Below are 16110 nucleotides of genomic sequence, written 5' to 3'. Positions count from 1 at the left end.
AGGCTGGATTTGAACTCATGAATATAGATCTCCCTGATTCCAGGCCCTGTACTCTATTCATTGCATGATAGATAGATAGATAGATAGATAGATAGATAGATAGATAGATAGATAGATAGATAGATAGATAGATATAGATATTAATATACACACCTACACACATATAGATATTCATATAAATGCGATATATGCATGTGTAGGTATATGTTAGCTATTATTTTTAATTTTTAAACTTAACAAACATAAAAAAAAACCCCAAGCATTTCTACATAAAAAGTAAAACAAAAGACCCATGAAACCACGGATCTCTTCGGGGCAGCTAGATGGTGCAGTGAATAGAGCATCAGCCCTGGAGTCAGGAGGACCTGAGTTCAAATCTGACCTCAGACACTTAACACTTACTAGCCATGTGACCTTGGGCAAGTCACTTAACCCCAATTGCCCTGCTTTCCCCCCTCCAAAAAGCAAAAAATAAAGTAAAAACTATATTAAAAATTCAGCACATAAGTTTCCAATCTATCCTCCTTAACTACTTCCTTCTGAATCTCCTTCTATTCTCCTTTATTCATGTTTAAAGCTGTTTCAATGACCCTGCTCTTTTTCCTTCTCCTTCCTTTTTTTGGGGGGAGGGTGAGTGGGAGGCATCATTATTGCTATTCTGACATTCTTCTATTATTATTACCCTTATCTCTAAAATGAGGGCGTTGGACCAAATGACCTGTAAGAAGACCTTTCCAGCTCTAAATCTATGGTCAATGAAGTTTAGAGAGGCTCATGACCAGTCTAGACCCAGGGTAATTAATTTTTCAGCTCTAAGAGCACATGCAGACTATCTACTGTAGCGTGGGAGGGATTGGCACGGAGGGAAAAGGGACCCACACTGATGAAATCATGGCTCCCTTAAGTATTGAAGTACAGTGTTAGATACACTGTAGGGTCAATGCTGCCTCAAAAGCAGCTGTGTCCCCACAGGATGGAGGAGCTCTTCCTTTTTTAAGGAGGCCGACCTTGGAAAGGGTTCCAGGTGAACCAAACCTGTCATGAAAGAGCTGGAATCAATGGGCTGACCCCAGGTCAGAGGTGTGTGATTATTTAGCCATCAGCTGGTTTAATAGCAATGCATCCAAAAATGACAAAGGAGTTTTTGTTGACTCAATATGAGTCAATAGTGTGACGCATCAGCCAAACAGGCTAATGTGATCTTGAGCTGAATTAGCAGAACAGCAGGGTACAGAGCAAGGGAGGTGAGAGGGAAGGAAGGAAGGAAAGAAGGAAGGAAGGAAGGAAGGAAGGAAGGAAGGAAGGAAGGAAGGAAGGAAGGAAGGAAGGAAGGAAGGAAGGAAGGAAGGAAGGAGGGAGGGAAGGAAGGAAGGAAGGAAGGAAGGAGGGAGGGAGGAAGGAAAGAAGGAAGGAGGGAGGGAGGGAGGGAGGGCTTTGACACTACTGATCACCTTCTTCTCCTGGATAGTCTCTCCTCATTCTCCTCTTATCTAACCAATCGCTCCTTTTCAGTTCTTCCTATTACCTTTTACCTCTTCCCAGTCCCTATTCCCTTTGCTCATTCTTCATCTATTTCATACCCATCATGTTCCCCAAGGTTCTACCCTAGCCTTCTCTTTTCCCTCTGTACTATCCCCTTGGTGTTCTCATCAGCTCCCATAGGTTCAATTATCATCTTAATGCAAATGATCCCCAGATCTAAATATCCAACCCTAGTCTCTCTCTTGAGCTCCAGTCCTACATCACTAACTGCCTTTTGGACATCGCAAACTCAACATCTCCAAAACCAGGCTCCTTATCTTTTCCCTAAAATCCTCCCTCCTTCCTAACTCCCTTATTAAAGTCAAAGATGCCACCACCCTTCCAGGCATCCAGGCTTCCAACTCTGGGGTCATCTTTGATTCCTCATCTTCACTCACCACACATGTAAAATTCATTGCCAAATAATCCTGTCCTTTCTACCTTCACAACATCTCCCATATATGTCCCCTTTTCTCCACTCAGTCACAAAAACAGGTGAGGACGCCATTACTTATCACCAAGCCTATAATAAGAGCCTTGTCCCTGGTCTCTTTGCCTCATCTCTCCCTATTCTCATCCATCCTCTATGTAGTTGCCAAGGTGGTTTCCCTAAAGTACTCTATGTTGCCCCATGAGCTCCAGTGGTCCCCTATGACCTTCAGGATCCAATATAAACTTCCCTATCTGGCATTTAAAATTTTTCTTATCTGATTCCTTCTTTCCTTTCTAATCTTACACTTTATTCCTCACCATACTTCAACCCAGCAATGCTGGCCTACTTGCAGCTCTTCAAACGCAACACTCCAGCTCCTGAATCTTTGGACTAGAATTCTTTACTCCCTCAGCTCTATCTCTGGATTCTTCCAAGATTCAGCTCAAAGCCCACCTTCTGCAGGAGGCCTTCCCAGGTCACCCCAGCTTCTAGTACTATCCCCTTCAGAATGCCTGCTATCTGCTCTGAACTATCCTGTATGTACTTAGTTATTTACATGTTGTGTCCTCTCTCCCTAATCAGAATGTAAGCTCCTTGAGGGCAAGAGCTAGTCTCGCTTTTCTTTCTACCCCAGCGCTTAGTATAGTGCCTGACAAATAATAAATGCTGATAAATGCTGGATGACCATTGTCAAGGATAATATAGCAGGGTGTCCTATCATGGAAGTTTAGATTAGATGGTTTTCTAAGATTCCTTATAATAATGATAATAATAATTCACATTTTTACAATGCAGTTACTTCAAAATAGGGCCGCTAGGTGGTGCAGTGGATAGAGTGCTAGACCTGGTGAGGAAGACCTGAGTTCAAATCTAACCCCAGATACTTACTAGCTGTGTGACCTTAGGCAAGTCACTTAATCTTGTTTGCCTCAATTTCATCTGTGAGATGAACTGGAGAAGGAAATGGCAAACTACTCCAGTATCTCTACCAAGAAAACCCCCAAATGGGGTCACAAAGAAATGACCAAACAGCAACAACACTTCCAAGCAACCCCTTGTAAGGTAGACAATATAATTTTTTTTAATCTCAATTTGTGATTTTAGTCATGTACGAAACTCCTATTACAGAAATTCTCCATACCAGTGCAGATCAGCAGCTCACTTGTGACATAATCTCATCATGCTTTGCAACTGACCCCTTCTCTCCACTCACATAGCTCCCACCTTGATTCAGGTCCTTCCTGCCTCTTTCATAGATAACACTATCATCCTCCTAATTGGTCTCCCTGACTTAACTTTCACACCGTTCCAGCCCCTCCTCTATTCTGCTGCTAAAATTATTTTCCTTAAGTGAAGATCTGACCATGACACTTTCCTATTCAATAAACTGCAATGGCTCCCTATTGCCTTTAGTATAAAATCTAAACTCCTCTGTGTAGCTTTTTAAACCCTTTACAACCTTGCCCTGACCTACCTTTCTAACTTCAATGTACTTTCCTCCACTTTCTCCCTCCATTGCTCTCTAGTCCAACTTGCCTTCTGTCCCTCAAACAATACATTCCATATCTCATTTCCAGGTCTTTGTCCTGGCTGTCACCCAAACCTAGAAAGAACTACCTCCTCACTTGTACCTGGTAAAACCTGTCTCTTTGGGGCGGCTAGGTGGCACACCGGCCCTGGAGTCAGGAGGACCTGAGTTCAAATTTCAGCCTCAGATACTTAACACAAAAACTAGCCATGTGACCTTGGGCAAGTCACTTAACCCCAATTGCCCTACCCTCCCCCCTCCAAAAAAAAAAACACAAAAATATCCCAAACCCCTTTCTCTTTCTTCAACACAAAGTTCAATTACTGCCTCCTACATGGACTCTTTTCTGAAATCCCTCCCCAATCCCTCTCCCTAACTATTGTTTATTTACCTATTTACATTTTGTACTCAATAGATTTTGTGCATGCATACATATAGGTATATGTGCACATCTCTCCTCCACTCCCCTTCCTTTCCCTTTCCTCTCCTCTCTTCTCCTGCTATTCTGCCCAAAGGAAGGTAAATTTTGATGACTGAAAGCTACCTAGTTAACTTGGGTTTACTGGCTACATTTCTTTCTCAAAGACCAAGCCTTAAACCCAATTCACTCTGGATCTCATAGATTGGACAATAGGTCTTCCCCAAGCACCACTTAATGGTTATTTTTTTGGGCCCTCATGGCTCACAATTAATGTAAATAGTAACTGTTTCTCTTTTAGGTTTTTCCCTCTCAGTTTGATTATTTTTTTTTAATTAAAGGGGCCATCCCTTGACTCACTTATTAAAGAGGCATTTTCCCTGAATGGGTGTTTCCTCACTCAAAGTAAGAACCTAAAAAGACCTTAGCTTAAAAGGACCAAGGTCTTCCACTGCATCCTGGGCCATCTCCAATCGTCTTGACCAATATCTGGTCACTGGACCCAGATGGCTCTGGAGGAGAAAGTGAGGCTGGTGACCTTACACAGCCCTCCCTCACTCAAATCCAAGTCAATTACAAGTGATGTCATCCTCTCTCCATCATGGTCCTCTTCAAGAACAAAGGACAAGCCACATGTGTGTATACCGAATATATAATTTACATGATCCACATATACTATTATGCACGTAACTATTTGTTGTCTCCCCCATTTAGAATGTGTTTGGGGCAGCTAAGTGATGCAGTGAATATAGCACCAGGCCTAGAGTCAGGAAGACATGAGTTCAAATCAGACGTCAGACACTTAATACCTGTGTGACCCTAGGGAACTCACTTAACCCTGTTTGCTTCAGTTTCCTCGTCTGTAAAATGAGTTGTAGAAGGAAATGAAACCACTACACTATCTTTGCCAAGAAACTCCCAAGTGGGGTCCTGAAGAATCGGACACAACTAAGCAACAAAAACAACTAGTTAGAAGTAAGTTTTGTACTAGCAGGGATTGTTTCATTTCCTTGCATCTTCAAAGCCTTGCAAAGTGTGTGGCACATTATTAATGCTTAATAAAAACTTGATGGATGGATTGATTGAAAGAGCTGCCTGGGACATGAAAAAATTATAGCCCATGATGACACAACTTGTCAGAAGTAGGATTTGAACTTGACCCCAAAGCCAGTCTTCTCTATCTACCATGTCATACTGCCTTTTGCCAGGATTGTTAGTCCCATTTTATAAATGAAGAAACTGAAACTCAAAGGAATAAACTGACTTGCTCAGGGTCACACAGTGAGGCTGGATGTCACCCCAGGGTCCCTGACTCCCACCATAATACACTTTCCTTTCCACCAAGTTTCCTTTGTCCCAACCCTAAAATCCTTTCATGGGGAGTTCTTAACCTAGATCCATGGATAGATTTCAAGGGGCCTATGAACTAGGATGGGGGGAAAAAATCTTTATTTTTACTAACTTCTATCTGAAATTTAGCATTTCCTTCAATTATTTAAAAACATGATTCTGAAAAGGGTCCATAGGCTTCCCCAGACTGCCAAAATGACCCATGATACAAGAAAAGTCAAGAGCCTTCCTCTAATTCTAAAGGACTTATTGGAAGATAGTATGCTACAATGAAAAGAACATTGGCTCAAGAGTAAGAAGATCTGAGTTCAAATCCTTCCTCTGATGCTTATTGCCTGAGTGTTCTTAGATAAGTTACTTACCCACAATCTGCCTCAGTTTCCTCAGCTGTGAAATTAGGGAGTTGCACTAGCAAGCATTTAAAGTCCCTTCCAACTCTAGAACTATGATCCCATAATAGTGATCGACTGACATTGGAGGCTTTTCTTAGTCTACTGGAACTGAATTGGGTTCCTTTATAGGAGCTGTTTCTCTATACTTTTGTTGGGTTGCATGCAGTCTGAAACAGAGAATGGGATAGACCTTATCCCTCAATTTCCTTCCTCAAGCTAAGTAATCTCAAACTTCTGACTATCCTAGGAACCTTTCATTACAGTTGTGGTTTACCTGGGAACCTCCCAAAGCTTCTCCAGGTTCTGATCTCAGCCTTCTTGTTATCTTGTTGCTAGGGCTTGACTTCAAGAAACACCTTCCATATACTTATACCCCACACTATACATACCCAAAACCTTTCACTCTCCAGTCCAGGGCTGCCCCTTCTCACTATCACTGCATTCCCTGGCCAAGGTCCTCTGTGAATTCTATCTCTCCAAGAAGGGCTGCTCTCAAACACAGGAGGACTGTTCTGGTAGACACTGGGCCCTGAATATCATTCCAGGACTGGGGAGTCCTGGGACTAAGATTAAAGAGAGGCAACTTTAGGGAAATGGAGAATGGCTCTGATTATCAAGGACTGTCCCACCTGGAAAGTAGTTAAAGTATAAGAGAGTTCTACTTGCTTCTTACCTGTATTGTGAGATCACACTGAAATTCCTCCTCTACTAGGCTGTCAGCTGTCTTCCCTAACCAACTCTCCTCCTAAACACTGAACTCTGATCTTTCTCTCTTGAGACACTCTCAGATGGGACACGCCCATCTCTTGTCTTAGTGAATATTTCCAACACACATCTCCAGGTTTGCAGAAAGCTCTCCAACTTTCTCAATTGTTCCTTCATTCTGGCTCTCTCCCTCCATCCACTCTTATCTCTCTATTCCCCCCCCCCCCAAATCTCTCTCTAGGTGGAAAACAATCAGAATTAGCCTAGCTTCTAGTTTTGCTTCTCTCATCAAGTGCTAAGTGACCTTTGATAAATCATTTCATTTCTTCAAGCCTCAGATTCCTTCTTTGTAAAATAGAGATAATAAGCTCAGTCTTGACTACGTCATTGGGCTCTTGCAAGAATAAAGTGAAATAATTTATTTTAAAGAGTTTTGAAAGGGCAACTGAGTTCTAGTTCTCTCTCCTTTTACCTTGTGACCTTGGACAAATCATTTCCCCAAAGGTTCATGGGATTGACTCTCTCTGGGTCCTGGTCAGCCCATTTTCCTCAATATGGGAGCTCACAGAATCACATAATGTTAGAATTGGAAGGCAACTTAGAAGTCACCTAGTGAATTAATAATCAACAAACATTTATTAAATTCCTAATATATGCTAGGCATGATTCTAGGCACTGGAGCTACAAAGACAAAAATAAAACTGACCATCTCCTCAAAAAGCTTTTGTTCTATTTAGAATATTACAACCTCTTCATTTTACAGATAAGGAAATTGAGACCCTAAGAAGCTAACAGACTTGCTAAGGTCACACAGTTGAGAGGAAGGCTATTCCCAAACTGACAATTTTACAAGTGGAAAAGATTGATTCAGTAGTATTAGTAGTGTGCAAGCATAAAGTGGGCAGCTAGGTGGCACAGTAGATAAAACACTGGGACTAGAGACAAGAAGATTAATCTTCCTGAGTTCAACTGTGGCCTCAGACACTTACTAGTTGTGTGATCCTGGACCAGTCACTTAATCCTGTTTGCCTCAGTTTCCTCATTTGTGAAATGAGCTAGAGAAGGACAGTGGCAAACCACTCTAGTATCTCTGCCAGGAAACCCCAAATCACAAAGAGTCAGACATGACTGCAATGACTGAATAACAACAATGGAGTGGAATGAGGGAAAGAGAAAGGGAGGTATATAGGGAGATAATCAATCAGGGAATGACTGAACAAATCATGGTAGATGCATGTAATGGAATCATGCCATAAGAAATGGTGAAAAGGACAGCTTCAGAAAAACCTAAGAAGAGTTTCACGAACTGATTCAAAGTAAAGTGAGCAGTACCAAGAGAACAATTTGTACTTCAACAACATGGTAAAGACAAGTAACTTTTAAAAGACTTAAGAACTCTGATCAATGCAATGACCAGTCATAATTCCAGATGACTGATAATGAAGAATACTACCTACTTCCTGACAAAAATGATAGATTCAGAGAACAGAATAGACATACATTTTTTGGACATGGCTGATATGGGAACTGGTTTTGCTTTATGAAGCATATTTGTTACAAGAATTTTGGGGGTTTTTTCTTTTTTTTTTTTTTTGGTTGTTATACATAGAGAAAGGAATGAGAAAAATAAATGCTTGTTAATTAAAAAATAAAAGCTAAAAATATAAAAGAAAAAGAGACAGAGGTAGAGTCATTCTAGGAGACGGGGACCAGGACAAAGAGACAGTTAAAGAAAAAGAAAAAAATTATTTAAGAGAAGGACAGACAGATTTGAGAGAAAGGGAAGAAAGATTGAAATTCATAAGGGTAGAGAAAAGCCAGATATATGGAGAGAGATAAAGACAGAGAAAGAGAAATATGAAACACAGAGAAAAGAAGAGTGAGCAGAACAGGAAAGTAAATAGAAAAAGGGGGAAGTAGAGAAACAGAGAGTGTGAGGCAAGAAAAAGGGAAGAATTGAGAAGAGAGGAAAGGAAGAAGGCATGGCAAAAAGGAGCCAGGATTGTGGTAAGGACATCTGGGAAGTCCAGGCACTTGGAGAGGGTCTGTGGAGGGGCCAAGGAGAAGTCACTGGCCTGGCCCCAGTTGTTCCACTTAGCCGTGGAAGCTCTCTTTCTCACCCACAGGGAGTGGCTGCAGCCTCCTTGGATGCCAAAAGGTATTCTCCTGACTAAAGGATGCTACCCTTTAGTCCTGTGCCAGAGGGTGGTCAAAGAAGGCCCCAAAGAGACTAGGATGATGCAGGCTCCAGCCACCACACTCTGCTTGCCCAAAGTACTATGATATGTAGCAGCAAGGTGGTGTTGGAGTTGGAGTCAGGAAGCCCTGAGTTCAGATTCTGCCTCAGACATTTACTAACTGCCTAAGTTACTTAATCTCCCTCAACCTTGGTTTCCTCATCTGTAAAACAGGGACAACAATAGATTGTTGTGAGGACCAAATGAGATAATATGTGCCAAGTGCTTTGTAAACCTTATAAAGCACAATATAATGTTCGACTCTCCATTCCTCTCTCTGCTACATTGGGCTTTTCTGCCCTTGCCTCTGATGCTACCCAGCTTTGACTAGTACAAGGGGTCCTGCCTCTGTGGCTCACTTAGGGCACCCTTTTGGAGTGAAAGAGTATGGGGGTGGCTAGATGGCTCAGTGACTAGAGCACCAGCCCTGGATTCAGGAGGATCTGAGGTCAAATCCAGCCTCAGACACTTAACGCTTACTAGCCATGTGACTTTGGGCAAATCACTTAACCCCAATTGCCCTTAAAAAAAACTAAATAAATAAATAAGAGTATGACCAAGGGGGAAAGAATAAAGAGGGAAGATTAAAGCAGCAACTTTGCTTTTTTGCACTCATGGGAGAGAGTCAGCTCCCAATTCTAGCCCTGGAGATCTGAAGTGGGTGTCAAGGGACATAGGAGGGCTGGGAAGCCCACAGGAGCAGCAGAGGTGAGGGAGGAAATGATTGTGCAGTTTTCTCAAGACTGAAAGCTCAGGAGAGACATTCCTCTCTTTAATTTCCATTCCCAAGACTACCCTAAAATAGTCATTATAATTCATATCTCTGTAGCCTTTTAAAGTTTACTCACAACAACCCTGTGACATAGAATAAGTAATATTATTCCCATTTAACAGAGGAGGAAACTGAGGCTCAGAAAGATGAAATGGCTTGGTTCTGATCACATAAGGAGAGTTCAAACCCAGGGTCTCCCTGCTCCAGGTTCACTTTCAGTGACACATCTCTAGCCCTCTCGATCTGAATCTCACATCAGCCTCTTCTGCCCCAAAGAAGCCTCCAGTGCAAGAAAGATCACAGAACACAGAATCCTAGACTGTCAGGGCTAAAAGGGATGTTAGAGACTTCATTTCACAAATAGGAAAACTGAGGCCCAGGTAGAGGGATTGACTTGCCCATGGTCATATAGCCAATGAGAGGCAGAGCCAGGACAAGGATCCAGGTCCCATGGTTCCTGGTCCTGTGCCCTTCATCACAGGGAAGGCAGGAATTAGTGCCATGTTTTTCTCCCTAAATATGACCCCAGAGAGATGGGCAACATCTACATGATGTCAGTGTCAGCAGTACCCATGAAGGGGCCAGATAGAGCAGGGAAGACAGATTAAGAAGAGAGACAGAAAATGCTTTGACACCTACACACACACACACACACACACACACACTTGCATGTGCACATATATACACACATGTATACATAGTCCAGCACACACACTTACCCATTCCCCATTCTCTGCCTTTAGATAATGATTTCTTATTATGCTTTAGGCTGAATTGGGAAGACAGCTAGCTTGCTAAGGGCCCAGAAATCTATCTCGGTTATCTCTGCCATTCTAATCCAGGGGAAAAAAAAATTCAATCATCCCCACCCAACTCCTCTAGTCTCTGAGTCAGATAGACACAAGGTCCCTTTCCCACTCCTCTACCCTAAAGGACTCTGCTACTCCAGAGGCTCCCAGTACTCCTACCAGCCATTCTCAGTGCAAAGGTATGAATCTGACTGTCCCTCTGGAATGCCTCACCCCCTCCAATGGCTTGGCTGCCTCCCTCCCTCCCTCCCTCCCTCTGCAATGCACATCCCTCTCTCCATTCCCCCCCCCCCCAATCATCTTTCAGAGCAATGCAGCAAGCAGGAAGGAGTCCTAGACTTCATATGAGGCTCAGGCTGTGTGGCTGGAGGAATTAGCAAGGGCTGTGGCACCTTGACTCTGACCCCAGGGGTCAATCTCACTTATATCAGACTTGCCCACCTGGTCAACCCTGGATCATAAGATGGAAATGTCAGGCAAGGAGGCAGGGCTAGAAGAGGGGGTGGGGATGGCAGCTTTGGTGGAGTGGGTGGGGTGGGCTAAGGGGTGTCACAGGACAGGAAAGGGTTCTGAGGTAAAGGGCCTTCAAGTTGGAAGGGACTTTGTATATCTTTTAATTCGACCCAACTGGAGCTAGAAAAGAGAAGTCCCCTGCTTTCCGTGCCTTTGCTCAGAGGGGTGGTAGGGGACTAGGGGGAGGGGATAGCTCACAGGGCTTCAGAAGGGACAGGGAGTGGGGGATGTCCCATGGTAGACGTTGAATTCCTAGAGCAGAGAGGAAGAATGAGGAGATCCCAGGCTGTGAACCACTCCCCTTTAAGGTCTGGCATAAATAATTTCAAGGAGATCAAAGCCCTCCTCAGATAGGGGGAGGAAACGGGAAGAAGCTGGAGGAAGATATGAGGACCAGGGAGAAGAACCACCCTAAATTAGAAAACTCTTTTGGTCTTAACAGTGACCAAGTGCCCTTCGCTTCCGCCCTGTCTTCACCCATGCAGGGTACCTTTTGGCCTCTGACTAGGAAGGGCAGCAGGGGTGAGGTAGGGTGAGAGTGTGACTATTTCCAACACACACACACACACACACACACACACACACACACACACAGTCCAGTCTCCCAGCCCCAGGAGCATCTGCATTTCAGCACTGACATGGGCATGGAGGAACAGGGGACATGTAAGGAATTGGGGGTGGGAGGGATGGAAGTGCGGAACCAAGTGAGCATCTGTTCCCTCCCCTGTAAAATCAGGGGGTTGAGCCTGGGGGTCCTTCAAGTCCTCCACCGCTGTAGCAGGCTGGGCTTTCCTGGGACAGAGTTAGCGAAGCAGTGGGAGCACTAGCCCCTGGACCTGGCCAGGGGGTTCTCGGTGGAGCACAGCTCAGATTCAGCCCCATCACCTTCCTGCCGGTGCTAGCTAATAAGGACTGTCCTGCATTGGAGCCCTCTCGGGTACACATGGATGCCCCCCTTCTCTTGGGGAGAGGGGGGAAGCTGAGTGGAGAGAGTAGAGGGTAAATGGAGGGAGAACTAGAAAAGCTATGGGTATTCTCTCAGCATGTCCCTTTACAGACTCTGCCCCTTGCCCTTCCAACCCCCGCAGCCTCACTATGCCCACACATCCTGTAGCCCTTCACCTATGTCTGCCCTCTGCCCAGCTGGGTGCCTACCTGGGCCTAGCCAGGGCGCAGAAGCCAACCTCCCTTCCGAAGCCCAGCAGAGACCAGAGACCGACTGGCTGGTCAAGTTTGCTCTTGTCTTCCTCCTGCCCTTCCTCTGGCAGAGACAGGGGAAGGGAGCCCAGCGTCCAGGCAGGCAGCCCCGGCTGCTCCAACTGCCTCCACTCTGCTTGAGATGAGACAGTCGTTCCAGGGCTACAGGCAGCCAGGTCTCTCCTTCTCTCCCTCCCTCCCTTCGCCCTCCTCCTTCTCCTTCTGTGCCCGCCTCCCTCTCTGCCTCTCCCTCCTTCTCCAGCCACCCACCTCCTTCTGCTGGTTTCCATGGCAACTAGGCAATGCTCTGCACATCCAGCTTCCCTCCAGTGTAGACTGGGGACACACACACACACACACACACACACCCCTTCTACACGGGAACACACCTGTCCCTTACACGTCACAGATGGCTAAGCGCCCCACCACAGACTTGCCATTCCCTGACACATAGGCACACATGTATAGACCATGCACAAACACATACACAGGTATGTGAAGATGCACACATGTTCAACAACAGCTCCTGTATCTTTCCTCCAAACTCTTAGCTAGCCTTCTACACCTGTGTTCAGCACACAGGAGAATATACCTCAAGTCAACTGCCAGACATGGTCACATGCAAACATACACACACACACACACCCCTGAGCATGCTCATGTGTGTATGTCTATATGTATGTGTGTATATCTGCATATCCATACCTGGATATGCAACCATGCATAGACATACACAGTCACCAATAAAACCTTTTTCAAACTGCACTAAGACTTCTGGGACTGTATCGCATTAAAATCTATGCACTCACAAAATACAGCAGCAGCACATATCTGTATATGTATAGCCATGTGCAGCGGTATATATATATAAATAAATATAATGTATAAATATGTAAATAAATATATATAAATGCATTCACAGAATACCTGTGGGTATGCGCATGCCATGTGACTATGAAATGTGCTCCATGCAGCCACACCGTACATGTGTGTAATCCACCTACAGCACACACCTATATCTGTAAATACACAAATACCATCCTACATACATATAGTACTTGTGTGTATGGGCATGTGTCTACACATTGTGTGTGTGTGTGTGTGTGTGTGTGTGTGTGTGTGAGAGAGAGAGAGAGAGAGAGAGAGAGAGCCTCCCAGGTTCTTGGCTATGAATTCCATCTCCCTTCTTTACAACCTTCATCATACATACATACACATATACATCTATATTTATATATACACATACATGCTTATTTTCAGAGCACTTGTGTGTTTATATACATATGAAAATACAATTTACTTCTATTCCTATATGTATTTTTAACACAAAAATTTATGATGCACATACATTCTCATGGACCAGTTAGCATGTAAATTCAGGAGGTACACAAACACACACACATTCATCTGTAACACAACTCGACTCCAATATGTCCAATACAAAACTTCATTATATGTGTGCGATGTATCAATAACACAAATCCATGGCACATCTGTTGTGCATACATTTATAATGCTCAATCTATGATACATGTATGTGTACACTTAATAAAGTCATGTCACATGTGTGTATGTTCATTTGTAATAGAATGTTACAAATGTGGGTAATGTGATACAATCACTCCACATGGTATGAGAGTTAGAGAGTCAGTCTTAGAGTCTGCACAGCCTAGGTTTAGGTGCCACCTCTAACACTTACTGGTTATCTAAGCCTGGGCAAATCAATGATTCTTAAATTGCCTCACATCATTCTCTAAGAAAAACAGATGTTGATATTCCTGGGTAGAGGGGACTCACCTCAATTAAACAAATTTAATCACATCTCTAGACTAAAAAAAAAATCACTGAAGAGTTTGAATTAACTACGTACACAGGAAAAACCAAGTGGATGAAGAATGTCTATCAATCAGAATGTTTAATCCTTTGCAGTTGTATGGATTTGATCCAAGAGTAGACAGACAAATCTGTCTTGGACAGATGCTATAGTGAATATACACACGTGACATCCATGATACATAGCTATCCACCTTATATGAGAATAGAAATCAATGGCACCCTTTTGTGCAGAAGCAGTGCACACATCCAGGATATCCATGTATATCTGCCTGAACCTATAATATAAATGTAATTCCTAACCAGGCGTACAGATGCACAAAAATATCCTAGGCTTAGGGATGTGGGTCAGCAATGTGAAGAAAGTGTGCTGGGCAGAGGACTGGGGTGAGGGGGACCTCTCTGGAAAGGCTCCCACTTGTCTTTCTCAGCTACCCTGGGGATTCAAGCTGAGCTTTGTTCATTATCTTTGCTGCTAATGGAGGAGATGAGAGGAGCTCATGCACGACTTCCCTTCCCCCAAAGTTCCAGAGTACTGGGATACCAGAACTGGAAAGGACTTGGGAGACCATCTAATCCAACTGAGATGGAAACTGAGGCCCACTACGAGGAATGAGCCTGCTCAGTGTCGGTGGCAATGCTGTGACCAAGAACACAGGTCTCCTGACTCCCAGCCCTAGGCTTTTCCCATGTACTACAGTCATTACATGCTTCTCTTCTAGACTAGCCTGGCCTTGGCTTTGGGGGATGGAGAGGGGCAGTGTGGGCTAGAGTCAGGCAAAAGACCACAAGCTACAGTGGGTTGCTCAGCCTTCAAGACTGATTTTCCGCAGGCAATGGGCAATATCAATCAATCAACATTTATTAAGTGCCTGCTATGTAGGCATTGTACTAAGCACCAGGGATACAAAGAGACAAAAAAGCCCCTGCCCTCAAAGAGCTTACAGTCTAATGGGAGAGACAACATGCAAACAAATCTATATGGGATAAATGGGAAATAGCAGAGAGAAGGCACTGGAATTGAGAGGGACTGGGGAAGGCTTCCTATAGGAGATGGGAAGGAGGCCAAGGAGGTCAGTAATTGGAGCAGAGAAGGGAGAGCATTCTAAGCCTGGGAGACAATGAGAGAGAACACCCTGCCCTCTTCACCAAGTACCATGAATGTGTCTAATGATCTGAGTGTCACCCCTATTCTCCCTAGGCAAATGAGCCAACAAATGTTTAGCACATGGTTTCGTGGAATGAGACCTTGAGTCAGTTCTGACCCTTACTAGCTATGTGACCTTGGACAAGTCTCTTGAATGCTTCATCCATAAAATGGGGATAATAACGCTATCAAGAACTAACACCCACTTACTATTAGTAAATTGCCTTGTAAACTGTGATATGCTACAGAAATGTTAGTTATTATTGCTAGGCTGTGTACCCTAAAGAAATGTTGGGGACATAGGCCCAAAAATCAATTCAGTAAGTTCCCTATTTTAAATTCCTGACTCCAGGCCTGGCTCTCACTCCACTGCACCACCCAGCTGCCTCCAAATAAATGGTAGCTATTGGAATTAGAATATACTGGGGCGGCCAGGTGGCTCAGCGAGTAAGAACACTGGCTCCAGTGTCGGGATGACCTGGATCAAATCCGGGCTCAGATACTCAGCACCACACCCAGAAATAACTGGCTGTGTAAACTTGAGCAAGTTACTTAACCCCGATTGCTTTAAAAAAAAAAAAGAATTAGAATATACATAGTAGCTGTTATTAATAGGCAACTAGGTGAGATAGTGGATTAAGAGTGTAGGAGTTGAAGTCAAGAAGACCAGAGTTCAAGGACAGCCTGAGATACTCACTAGCTGTGTGAGTCTGGACAAGTCACTTTGACCTTTGTCTGCCTCATTCTCTCCCTCTGTAAAATGGGGATAATAACAGCACCCACCTCCTAGGATTGTTGTGAGGATCAGATGAGAGACTCTGCAAATCTTAAAGTGCTGTATAAATGCTAACTATCATTATTAAACTCTAGAGGCTTAATTGTCTATGAAGTACAAAATCCTCAGTAGTATAATAATATTAAGTTTTCTTTATTTTCATTCCTAAATTAAAAAAAAAACACAAAAAAAACAAGAATGAGGGTATTCCATCTGTTCAAAATGTCAGCCAGATGGGACAAAAGCAGACTACATTCTCTTTCAGTAGGCAATCCTACCTAAGAGGAAGTCAGACTACAGGCTGGGCCTGGGAGTCCCAGAGCAGGAGACAGGACCCTGGCCAGCCCCTGGCAGGTTGGGAGGACCAGGTGAAGAAAGCATGAGGGGGAAAAGAGAAGAATTCTCAGCTCTGAGGCAGGGTCTCCCTAGGGAATGAGGAAGTTGGATGCTGAGGGGCTGAGGCTGGGTATTGAGTTCCCT

At 44.0% G+C, this 16110-nt stretch overlaps 1 protein-coding gene across 2 annotated transcripts in view; it reads right to left on the bottom strand.

The window, feature by feature from the left end:
* PACSIN1 (protein kinase C and casein kinase substrate in neurons 1) overlaps window positions 1–16110 on the bottom strand; it is a 119785-nt gene that overhangs the window by 27678 nt on the left and 75997 nt on the right. The window contains exon 1 of one of the 2 annotated variants that reach the window (XM_069073485.1): window positions 11834–12083. The exons of the other annotated variant lie outside the window; for it this stretch is intronic. The gene's annotated coding sequence lies outside the window, so the exon portion shown is untranslated. Of the gene's footprint in view, window positions 1–11833; window positions 12084–16110 lie in introns of those variants that run through there. 2 annotated transcript variants of the gene reach the window in all.

Source organism: Petaurus breviceps, unplaced genomic scaffold (assembly GCF_028583685.1).
Source record: "Petaurus breviceps papuanus isolate PSGF00001 unplaced genomic scaffold, PetGlider_PUasm1.0 90865, whole genome shotgun sequence".
Lineage (NCBI taxonomy): Eukaryota > Metazoa > Chordata > Mammalia > Diprotodontia > Petauridae > Petaurus > Petaurus breviceps.
The sequence above is the reverse complement of the archived record's forward strand: the minus strand, read 5'-3'. Positions and strand labels throughout refer to the sequence as shown.